This window comes from Salmo salar, chromosome 19 (genome assembly GCF_965601325.2).
Source record: "Salmo salar chromosome 19, fSalSal1, whole genome shotgun sequence".
Lineage (NCBI taxonomy): Eukaryota > Metazoa > Chordata > Actinopteri > Salmoniformes > Salmonidae > Salmo > Salmo salar.
The window spans coordinates 2,419,990-2,433,433 of NC_138309.1; positions in this window are offsets into that span (position 1 = coordinate 2,419,990).

A 13,444-nucleotide genomic window follows, 5' to 3' on the forward strand; every position below is an offset into this window, starting at 1 on the left:
ATTTTAGCTAACTAACTTTAGCATTGCTAGCTATTTTTGCCATTTAATGACAACATTGCCATCTGTCTAAAGTAAATTTGACAAAATGATAATGCTAGCAAGGTTGTTTTCTACTAAATATTTGACTAATTTAGCAACGTCATCGTATTTCCAGGGTCTATAGTGTAATTTAGCCAAAACTGTAGTTAGCCTCCATCCAGAATGACTGGGCTTATCACCACTTTAAGGAACCACTATGGTGCCACCGGTAGAGGGTGGCTTGAGAACGTTCATAACAATGGCATGACGCGACCGAGTGATGGAGGTGCAATCTATGAATACTCCCCTTCGTCCCTTATTTCTTAATTATACAATGGGTGGGTCTAATCCTGAATGTTGATTGGTTAAAACCACATTCCAGCCGGTGTCTATTCCACAAGTTACCACTGGCTAAATCTATGACGTTACAATTTACTCTGTTCCATCTGACTACGCAATCCACTGTCTCATCAGCCCAGCCAAGCAATTTATAAACTTGATCTCCACTTTAAAAAGTGTCTAGACATTACCTCACATTTATTTTAGACTAACGTTTAGTTTTCAACAGCAGAGATTTGTATAAACCTTGCTGTCTGTCTCTCCGACATTTGCAACATTGTTTCAATATTCAAATTTGCTTTCCAGCTGTCCCACAGTAATAAACGTGTTGGGAGTCGGGACGATACAGACAGGCAAGCAGCGTTTCTCAGCCAGTCGAAATCATGATTCAGCTGGCTTATTTTTATGGATATTTACAAAGAAAAAAGGTAAAACGAAACGAAGTGCAGCTAGTTTGTAGTTTTTCTAGCTTCAGTTTGAAGTGATTCTGTTAGCTGTGTTGTTGGCTAGCTCCTTTGAACAATAGTGTCCTGACAAGTGAGCACATTTTCTACGCCAGGCAAAATCAAGCCACATTAGCTCATTGTTATGGATGTTCCTGTCAGATCAACTATCCACAGACAGCCCTAAGTCTGGCTCCTCTACTAACGGTGTATTCTACAACGGGGACACCGGGGGCGGGGACACCAGGGACAACGTCGAGGCCAACACCCCAATCACATAAGAGGGTTCGGCGCTAACGTTGGGGGAAGAAGAAATCCACTACCACCCCGCGAAACCTACCAATTGAGACCCAGGACGGGCCCCCAGTCCAACAGGAGCTAAATGTCTTCAACTCAGCAAGTAAGACCTTGACATCAGCTCACCTCAGTGTTCTCAATAAGGGGTTATCATTTGTACCCACTGCATACATTAATGACTTTGACGTCCAGATAGATCTATTCAAATTTTTCCGTAATTTGATTGCGTGAGTTCTTTGATAAGAGTGAAACTTACATGAAATGTCATTCTCAGTGAGATATATACTGTCACGTCCTGACCAGTAAAGGGGTCATTTGTCATTGTAGTATGGTCAGGGCGTGGCAGGGGGTGTTGTTTTTGTGTGTTTTGGGGTTGGTTTATTTAGAGGGGATTTGGTCTAGTTTTCATTTTCTATGTTCGTTTTCTATGTGTGGCCGAGTATGGTTTCCAATCAGAGGCAGGTGTCTTTCGTTGTCTCTAATTGGAAGCCATACTTAGGCAGCCTGTTTTTCCTGTGTTTTTGTGGGTGGTTATTTTCTGTATAGCCTGTGTGCCTTATGGAACTGTTTCGTCGTTTGTTTATTTTGTTTGAGTGTTCTCTATAAATAAAGAAGGAAGATGAGCACTATACCCGCTGCGCCTTGGTCTGTCCCTTACGACGCCTATGACATATACATAGGTCTACCACGCTAATCAATAGACTTACCTGTCCTACCGTGAGTCAAGGAGGAGATGGAGCCATTAACCCAACTGAGGTACCTGAGAACTCTGAGAGAACCCCATTTAGAGCAAAAAGTTAATTCGTACCTCCCCCAAACGCAATGCGTCCATAGAAACCTTCTGTAGGATTGTTGAAAATGATTTTGGTGACTTACTGAAAGACAAACAGAAACACAAATCCAATGATAACCTGAGACGAGAGAATGGCTCTTAAGGACTTAAAGTCAGATCCTTCAGTTATCATAAAAAAATGTGACAAAGGAGGAGGAATTTGTATACAAAACAAATGTGACTATGTGAATGAATGTCACCGACAACTATCTAAAGGTGACAACTATCACAAACTGAATTATGACCCTACCCTAGAATTCCAGCATAAGATCTCATCCACAGTGGAAAGCTGTTTGGAATCAGGACATATCACCAAAAAAGAAGTTGAATTTCTATGTGGGAAATTTCCCAAGATACCAACTTTCTATACAGTGGCTAAATTACACAAACAAGTGTCTCCTCCTCCAGGTAGACCCATTGTAGCGGCAATCGACTCTGTGACATCCAACATTTCTAAATTTGTGGATTACCACATTAAACCGATGGTTGAGAATCTCCCATCTTATGTCAAAGACACAAGTCACATGATCTCATTGATAGAGGGCTTAGGAAGGATACCAGAGGGCACCCTGCTGACCACTTTTGTTATGGAACGCTTGTACACTAACATCCCACACACTTGAGGCTTGCAGGCGCTGCAACACTTCCTTCAGCAGAGAGACTCTACCCTTGCTCCATCCAATGATTGCATCTTACATAATATCTTACAGAACTGGTATTATCCAATAACTACTTCGTCTTGAGTCAGACTTTTTCCTTCAAATTCGGGGTGTAACCATGGGCTCCCCCTTTTCCCCAACTATGCAAACCTGTATGTGGGACAATTTGAGGAAGCACTCCTTTACAAAACAGAGACACACCCGCTACTATCTAAAATCTTCCTATGGAAGAGATACATAGATGATGTCTTTGTGCTCTGGGAAGGAAGTCAGCAGGATTTAAATGAATTCCAAACTCTACTAAACGAGAGCTCTGAATACCTCACATTCACCATGCAGACTGATGAGAGAAAAATAAACTACCTGGACTTATGGATCATCAAAGAGAATGATGCATTACACACAGACTTATACACAAAGCCCACAGACCGCAATACCTTTCTATGTGCGGATAGTATGCATCCCCTTCCCCTCCAGAATGGTCTACCATATAGTCAGTTATGCAGGGTTAAACGAATCTGTGGCCACCAGACAGATTTTGACCGTAATGCTAAAAAAAATACTGATAAATTCAAAATGAGAGGCTACAAGGACAAACCTCTTGATGAAAATATCTCAAAAACCAAGAGAGGAATAACTAAAAACTCAACCAAAGAAGAAAAAACGACGCAACCGTCTTTTGCAACAAGTACACCAAGTGTTCGGAGAAAATGAAAGCAATCCTGAAAAAGCACTGGCATATTCTGCAATCAGACAAAAAAATTACACACCTCTTCAAGGAACCCCCACTGGTGGTCTATAAGCGTGGTCGCAATATTGGAGATAACTTGGTGAGATCTGACATGCCCCCTGAGCCCACTCAGACACTCTTGACACCCATTCCAAATGGGTGTCAAAAGCGCACAGTGCAATAGCACTATAAAAACATCCTTCTTCAGACACCACATACAGGTGGAAAAATCCCTGTTAGGGGCATCATCTCATTCAAGACCAAGGGAGTAATCTATCTCATCACCTGTTCATGCGGAAAAGCCTATGTAGGACAAACGAAAAGACAATTTAAACAACAAATAGCTGAACACCGCAGCTCAATCAGGTGTAAGAACATTGACTATCCAGTAGCAGCTCACTTTGTTGAGGCTAACCATCCAAATACACAGGCATTTAGAATGTTGCTCTACCAAGGAGAGGAGGTAACATAGAGATCCAACTACTACAAAGGGAAGCTTATTGATATCCTATCTAAAAACGTTGACCCATAGTGGTCTGAAAATTGACTTTGATCTCAAGTCCTTCTTATGAACGATTATTTTTTTCATTTGTGAACAAGTCTTATAAATTGATATATTCTTTCTACAATTTATTAGCGTACACCCAATATATTCCCCCTGTTGATGATGCTTATTATGCATTAAGGTTGAACCAAAAAATAACAATTAAATATGTGAAATTGAATTAAACAATAAGGTATGTTGATGCTAATATTATGTCAAATTTTCAATTATGTTTCTATACGATAAACATAGCCTAATATATTTAATATGCCATAAAATATTGTTTTTAACAGGTTCACTAATTCATTCTAATTAACTTCATCATTATGACTCACCCCTCACTTTTGTCATTGGTTGCACTAATTACACTGTTTGTCTACATAACCTGCTTCAAGTATTCATGACATTACCCTGAAGAAGGCTGAAACATTGGTAAATACCCAATAAATTACTGGGAGTTTATATATGGAGTGTGTGACTCCATTTATTTTGATAGTTTATAATGTATCCAAATAAATGTCACTAGAAAACAGCTTAAACAAATGCAAATAGTACTTTTGGGTGTCAGGGAAAATGTATGGAGTAAAAAGTACATCATTTTCATTAGGAATGTAGTAAGTAAAAGTAAAAGTTGTCAAAAATATAAATAGTAAAGTAAAGTACAGATACCCCAAAAAACAACTTAATGTAATGGTCGTCGTAAGGAGTGGACCAAAATGCAGTGGATATATTGAACATCTTCTTATTTATTAAATAAAAGACACTTAAACAAAACAAACGACCAAAACAGTCCCGTAAGGTGCACAGACTATACAGGAAACAGGGAAGTACTGGACTGGGGCAGGGCGCACTAAAGGCCTGATGCGTGGGGCTGGCTTTGGATGCGCCAGACTATTGACACGCACCTCAAGGCTAGTGCGAGGAGCAGGAACAGGACATACTGGACTGGGCAGGCGCACTAGAGGAAGAGTACGCGGAGCAGGAACAGGATACACTGGGCCATGAACCCTCACCGGCGGTCTGATGCTTGCAACTTGCATCACCGGTCCTGGCTCGATGCTGGCTCTAGCATGACACCTGTGAGGAGCTTTCATTAAGCGCACCGGGCTGTAGCTGCGCACTGGCGATACCGTGCGTATCTCATAACATGGTGCTTGCTTAATCCGTCGCTTCCCATAATAAGCACAGGTGCTCCTTCATGCCCTTTCCGCCAGTACCTGTCTCCGGAATCTCGCGTCAGGCTCCTCGCTTGATTCCTTGACTGGCTCCTTTATGCTCCACGGCTCTCTCCTGTACGCCCGGGAAGTTAGGTCAGGGCTCCCCCCTGACTTAGCTAAACTCCCCGTATTATTTTGGGGGGCTGCCTCCTCTCCTCCTGAAATGGAGGATATAATGCCTCATCCCTCCGTCGTTCCCTTTTAGCTTCCTCCAGCTCCTCCTTCGGGCGCTTGTACTCCCCAGCCTGGTGCCATGGTCCTTTACCATCCAGGATCTCCTCCCATGTCCATGACTCCAAGTAGCTCTCCTGCTGCTCCTTCCTCCGCTGCTTGGTCCTTCGTTGGTGGGTGGTTGTGTAACAAGCGTCGTTGTAGGTAGAGCAAAACGCAGCGGGTATATTTATCATCTTCTTAATTTATATGTTTTTCCTTCAATAAATTAAGAAGATGATAAATATACCTGCTGCGTTTTGGTCTACCTACAACGACGCTTGTTACACTTAAGTAGTACTTTAAAGCATTTTCACTTAAGTACTTTAACCTCTGGTTTCTGATTGGCTTGAAGGGCATTCTAGAGCGTGCATTATTTCTGTATAACGAACAGTATATTTGCATGGTAGAATTCAATGGCTATAGTTCATTCTTACATGTTCTATGTTTGAGCTGCTTTTGAAAGCAAAACTCGATTAGAATTTTATTTTAATATATATTATTTTTATTCGATTTTCGTAATAGCAAGCTAGGACTGACGGTTTGGTACACATTTCTAGCAGTAAATGAACACATTTCTAGCAGCAAATGTGTTAAATTATAGCCATGGTATAAAAGGGAAAAAACTTGTGCTACTATACGTTCTCTGGAAAATAATGCAACTGCGTGGAAGATTAGTTCCACTCCGCTATTATCCCTTACATGTAACATTACTGTCACACCCTGATCTGTTTCACTTGTCCTTGTGACCCCCCCACCAGGTGTCGCCCATCTTCCCCATTATCCCCTGTGTATTTATACCTGTGTTCTCTGTTTGTCCGTTGCCAGTTCGTCTTGTTTGTCAAGTCAACCAGCGTTTTTGTTATCGGCTCCTGCTTTTCCCAGTTTCTCTTTTTCTCGCCCTCCTGGTTTTGACCCTTGCCTGTCCTGACTCTGAGCCCGCCTGCCTGACCACTCTGCCTGCCCCTGACCCTGAGCCTGCCTGCCGACCTGCACCTTTGCACCACCTCTGGTTTACTGACCCCTGCCTGCCTTGACCTGTCTATTGCATGCCCCTGTGGGAATATTAAACCATTGTCAATTCGACATGTCTACATCTGGATCTTACCTTGATTCCTGATAGTTACATACAAAGCATCATCCAAATTGCACAATTTCCTATGCCTACACATGTGGCTAAATGAAAATGTAAAACATTTTTAATCCTAAAACACCAAATTAGGCCTTCCTTATTATAAATTAGGCCATCATCACTGTCAATCGTGAATGATAATTTTTCACATTTTACAGGTGAATCGTCCAAACTGAATGCCTGCCAACCATTTGATCGGAAATACGCATTTTGATATTTTTGGATGATGTGGGTTAACTAGCCTAACTACTGTTTAATTGAATTTTAGAGCAGATGGAGATAAACATTATTTTGTTTTAATCAAAGCGCGTGCTATTGTCTTCTGTCCGCATGAGAAATGTTTTTAACATTTCATCACAATCATCCTAAATTGTCAATAGAAATTACGTGGTGTTTTTGGTATAGCAGTAGCCTAACATTATCGATTCTATTTAGTTTGTTATGTAGAATACTAATTAATCATTAAGCGATCTTGCGAGACATAGCAACATTTTGAGAAGTAGCCGAGAGTCGCTCCGCTGTGCACCGGCAGAACTACCCCCGATTATAACGGTGGGATGATTTCAGGAGTTTAATGTAACCACATGTCTATGAACTAAGTGACGCAGATAGTCAACACAATTTGTTTTACACCATCACAGCAACGCAAAAGATTCGGGGCTGACCCAAAATCATTTGTCAAGTCCTGGTAACGTCCCTGCTGTATGTGGGGCAAAATATTTTAACAGTGATTGATGTAATCCATTTCCATACATACAGCACAACTCATTTACTGTTGTTCAACGGAGACTTTTAAAGCATCAGTTCTATCTGGAGGATTTAAGATTAGGAGGAGGAAAGGGCATCCTTCCAGCCAGTCAGGGTCAGAGGTCAGGGTCAGGAGAGTAGGAGAGGCACCAGGGTTGAAGGGTGCTAGAGGGGACACATGATCCTGAGACTATTATTTTTCACACACCTGGGGGCGGCTGTCTGTGAACAGACAGGCGGGAGCTTTTCTCTTGATCTTGGGTGTCAGTATCGGGTCCCTGAGGGCCAGAGTGAACCCTAGACACAACCTGTCACATCACAGCCCATTAGATAATTAGGAAGCCCTGAATACAAGTGGAGATAAAGGACACAGGGTTAGATGGAACATTGTCAGAATGCTGTTGTAATGTTACCTGCACATTACCATTATAAGGGATGATATTGGGACGGTGGGTAGCCTAGTGGTTAATCTGCCATTCTGCCCTTGAGCAAGGCAGTTAACCCCCGACAACAACTGCTCCCCGGGCACCATGGACGTCGATTAAGGCAGCCCCCCGCACCTCTGTGATTCAGAGGGGTTGGGCTAAATTTGGAAGACACATTTCGATTGAATGCATTCAGTTGTGCAACTGACTAAGTATCCCTATTGTACTGTAGATAGTGTTGCTGGTGAGACGCATTTATGTGTTGTGGCAACAGGGTTAGACAAAATGGTCAGCAGAACGCTACAGCAACTTTAACCTTATGTTATTGCAATGAATGGAAATTATACAGTGCAACTGTACTGAGACAAATCCATATCCTACAAATGAAACTGGTGAGTCTCGCGAAACCTATTTGAATTTATATTGTAGTTGAAGAACTAATGCAGAGTTTTAAGTGGGGTCAAGAAAGAACTAAAGTTGAGCATCCAGTTGTTGTTTTCTGTTTGAATTGAGAAAAAGGCCCGCGGCCGGTAGCCTACCGTCCCTCACACCCTCGCCCCGGTGGCATGCGAAGCTGTGACAGTGAGCCAAGCTCTTGGACATCGCTGGAGTGTGAAAGATCCCATTCATCCTGTGTAATAGAGTGTACTCAGACCCTCCACCAAGTTATAATGAGCCACAAATAGCATCCAGCTTGCATACAGTGCCTCGTGAAAGTCTAAACACCCCTTGCACAGTCTTCGCACTGCCTTAAAATTTAATCAAAACGTTTATCAATTCCGATTTTTGTCCTACCAACTTACACAACCTACTCCACATTTCTAAAGTAAAGAAAAAAATTATAGAACTTTTTCCAAATGAATAAAAACTAAAACGAAGATGTCTTGATTGTGTATGTCTTCACACACCAGAGTTAATACTGGAACCACCTTTTGTATCTATTACAGCTTTGAATCATTTTGAATAACATTCAACCAACTTTGCACAACTTTTAGGGCAACATGTTTTTGCCAAAATTGCTCAAGCTCATACATTTGGTGGGGAGTCATGGACAGCAATATACCATGCTTCTGATTTTCAGGCCAATTTAAGTCAGGACTGAAACTGGACCATTCAGGAACACTCAACGCCCATTGGAAAGTCATTCTGGTGTGTCTTTGTCCTTAAAATGTATGTAATTGTCCTACTGAAAAATACAACTCTATCCCAGGGTTAGGGATTCAGAAGACTGAGGCAGGGTTTCCTCTAACTTTTTATCTGGGCTTTCATATTTCTTTTGATCCTGACAAACTCCCCAGTCCCTGCCGATGACAAGCATACCCATAACATGATGCTACTACCACAATACATACCCATAACATGATGCTACTACCACAATACTTGAAAATACAGAGAGTTTTACCAACAGGGACTGTGGAGTTTGTAATTATTAAAATAAATATGAAAGGAGCAAAGCCCAGGTAAAAAGTTAAATTAAACCCTGCCTCAGTCTTTGAAATACCTTACCCTAGGATAGTTTTATTTATGAATATTGCTGTCCATCAATGTTTCCCAACCAAATTTACTGAGCTTGAGCAATTTTTGGAGAAAAAAAATGGTGATTAAATGTTGCCCTAAAAGTTGTGCAAAGTTGGTAGAATCTTATTCAAAATGATTCACAGCTATAATTTCTGACAAAGGTCTTTCCACCGAACATTAACTCTGGAATGTGAAGACATACGCACTCAATACATCTTTTTTTTATTGTTTATTAATTTGGGAAATGTTCTATAATGTTTATTTCACAAAATGTGGAGTAGGTTGAAAAAAACGAAAGTATTCCCTTTTGAGATGTAATTTTAAGGCAAAATGTGAAGACTGTGCAAGGGGTGTGTTGACTTTCACTGGCGACTCTAACTGCGTGTTCCAATAGGGTTGCCTTTCTGCCCCAACCGACAATACATTATCACAATTCCCCATCCCTGGTCCCTCATAGACTGGCCAGAACACAGGAATGCGCGGTAGCTGAGCCACGTTTCTCGTTATGAGAGCACTCTAGGCTATTTCCCACCACAGCAACTTCCTAAATAACATATCCCCCTCTTGCCTTGCCAGCTCAGTTGCCATAGAATTAAGATGGAAGTTAAATAGTTTGTATCACAGGTTTGTAGAGGTCAGAAAGAGCAAAGGACTATGCTAATGCTAAAGTAACAAAACTTTCAGCTTGTTCATGCTAGAAACTATGCAAATGCTAAATGCTACGATAACAACACTTTGAGTTGGTTGTTTACAGTATGCTAGGTAGACCTAATTGTGTGCAGAACAGGTGAACCTTAGGCTGTATCCTGTCTATTCAAGCATTTCAGTCACAATGTTCAGCTTGATGAGGCTAGTTTCTCTGGTGAAAAATGTCTTGAGGTCCTTTTATGAAAAGTGGCTAATCGACCACCAAGGGAAAGTTTCCTTCCCCATCTTCCCACATTGATCTGAAAATACCACCATTATGGCTCATAATGGTCCCATACTGGTCTAATACTCAATCCTACTAAGTCAATGACATGGCTTCAAATAAGTTAAATAATATGATATTTTGTAGCACATTGTGTTGACTAATTTTATTTTCATATCACTAAAGACAGCTTTAGTGTCTTTTCATCTAATAAACCAATTTCAGTCCTTTCATTATCAAGCTTTAGTCAATACATCAAGTTTACACATTCACAGATGTGATGAATTCACAATCTCAAAGCTAGGAAACTGCTTGAACATAGTGCATAAATTGTTGACAGAGACTTTTTCAATGAACAGTGAAAGGACTAAATGATAATATACAGTAACGACAGTTATTTTTATGACTGAACAGTGAACACTCTTACTGCAGTAGTCATCTATGAGTATTGTTGAGAAATAATCAAATTCACTACGCCAGCATCGACCCAACCAAACCAGACACTCAATTTCCTTCAAATGTAATCTAATGGGAACATTCTCTGCTATAACTTTATTTGCATTGAGAAATACTTTCTCAGCTCTTACATTTAGAAACTGTGGTACATTAAGAGCTGTCATATAAATTCAAATGCCATAACAAAGAGACACAATTAGTTGGATGGAAGATTCTATCGTGGCTGCAGTATTAGTCCTGGGCAGGACTCAGATCAGTGTTTATGGAGTTGACGAAGCAAGATAATATCTTTTAGACATAATTTAGAGTTGAATGGGAAGAGATTGCATAAGAGGTCAGTGAAAATCCAATGGCCGTGCCAGTCAAGGGCGAGTGGTGTGCAAGGGTTAGTTATAGCAGATAAATTTGATTTGATTTGAAATTTGATTTGATAGCAGATAAATGACTATGGGATCAAACCTTGATCATTATCCTCTTTTTAGACACAAAGCAGAGCAAACAGAGAGAGAGGGAGGTGGGGAGGAGGGAATGAGAAGGCTTGGTGTCATTATGCAAAAGCTTTAACAGTCTCTAGCCTCACATGCATGGCTCGTCTGACTTTAATAACGCAGAGTACAGTACACTATACACAAGGTTAATCTTGGCACTTGTCATCAAAACTCCAAAGTTTGGTAAATAGATTCTCTCAGCAGTACGTCCCAGATGTATCTTGGCAGTACCATGAACGATAACAACGGTGATATCACATCACTAATCATGTATAATTCACACAGCCATAGTACAATAATGGCTGAAATGAAATGAAGGGAGTAGAAATGAAATGGCCCTCCAAGCCTGAAATAGCGCTGTCAGACAGGAGGCATGTAGAGTAATGTAATTGGGGTGCTTAGTGACAGCCAGAGCAGGGGAGGAGAGGGAAGGAGGGGACAGTTCAGCACTCTCCTGGGCTTTTACACAATAGAGCTATATCTGGGTGTGGGAAGAGAAGATTATCTTTTTTTTTTTTTGTCTTTCCTTTCGTCATTTGTAGCAGGTTACTCAGCTCAGATGAAAGGTAAAGGGGGCAGTGTTGGTATTGTAAGAGTTCAGTAGTGTAGCTGTTGAGGAGTGGAAGAGGAAGAGAAGGTGAGATAAGGAAGGATGACACAGTATTAGTGTATAGTCATCCACAATTCCAAACTGAGGATACCCCTTAGTGGTTAAAGAGCTCTGATGTCTACACACACCTCCATGGCTTCCATTGTGGTCACATACTTTTGTCCCTTTGTTTACTTAGAAATTGGAAATCATTTATAGCGCTTCCCACTGGGCACAGATGTAATTTCAACGTCTATTTTTGAATTACATTTGTTTGAGTTGTCAGCTAACGTGAATTCAATGTGAAATCAACCATGACATTGAAAGGTTTAAATTCCCTGACGTTGAGGACTTTTTGCAAAACCAATCAGTTTTGACGTTGATTCAACGTCATCACACACACATATATGTGTGTGTGATGACGTTGAATCAACGTCAAAACTGATATAACCATATATATATATTTATTTATTTATTTATTTATTTTAATTTAAAAATCTTTTTTTTTTTATGACATGGAAACAACATTGATTCAACCAGGTTTTGGTTAGTGGGTTGTGTAAAAGATGTATAGTTTCATTTACAAGGAGAACTTCTGAATATTTGTTATAGTTTTCATTTTAAGGAGGACTGACTACTTCCCTGTAGGAGCCCGCTGTACTGCATAAAGCAGTTATTGGAGCAAAAATAAAGTCAAAATAAAATGGCCACAATAGACAATTTACATCGCAATTACAGTACACCTACACCTGGATGGACGAATAAATATTGATTACATGTTTATTAGAAGGGCTAAATTGTCCACCTTTCCATGTCTGTGTCAAAGGTCCTAAATGAGATTCCTTCACTATGATGGAATGGAATAGATCCATCAGCCATAATAAATGAATAGCCCTTAGTAGAATGACAGACAGAGTTTGTATCCCAAGTGGCATCTTATTATATAGTCCACTACTTCTGGCAAGAGCCCTATGGGCCCTGGTCAAAAGTAGTAGACTATTAATGAAATAGGGTGCCATTTGGAATGTAGACAGACTGTTGACTCTGGGTAAAAGGATGACATGACACAATCACTATCATCATTATTATTATAAAATGTTTATTCATAGGAGCCTGGTGATTAATGCAAATTAGACCTTGCTGCTGAGTACAGCTGGCTGGCAGGAGTGGGTATCTCTTTCATTCCTTGTGTTCTCCCTCTCTCATAGTCTCTCTCTTGTATCTTGTGCTCTCTCCCCCCTCTTTTTCTCTGTCTCTCTCTTCTCCTGTCCTCTCTCTCTTCTCTCTCTCTCTTCTCTCTCTGATGATGAGTCATGGTCACAGTGGGTCTCTGCTTAGGTGAGTGCGGGTTGGCTGTAGCACTCTCTTCTTTTTCACTGTGGTGATATTGTCCAGTTTGACACCAGGAAGAATAACATGTCTTATATGTATGGTCACTCACACCTCTCCTTAGGACACCAAACCCCATCATGCAAAGGATGTGTGAGGAGTGGATATACCACCTGTCTTTTATTGGTGTTCTTCTTGTTTTCTTTACTCACACTTCATACTGAGGCATGGAAGCAACAATACAGTGAAGTCTAATGCAAACTAACGCAATGGCACATTGAAGAACCCTATGTCCTCTAGACCTCTAGCTAATTTACAGCATGATCTCAATGCAATGACACTAGATGACCATTAAGAAGAAGCCGGCTTTTCCTGACAACATTGAAAGATTCAATTACAGGATAGGCTGAGTTTGTGGGAAAAGAAAGAGCACCTCCAAAAAAGAGATTTTTTTTTTTTTAAATAAAGAAAAGAGAGTGAACGAGCACCAAAAAAAAGTGGCACTGTGCTGATGATTCATAGGTGATAAAGGTGGGCGGGAGCCCAGTCAGGCTGTATTCA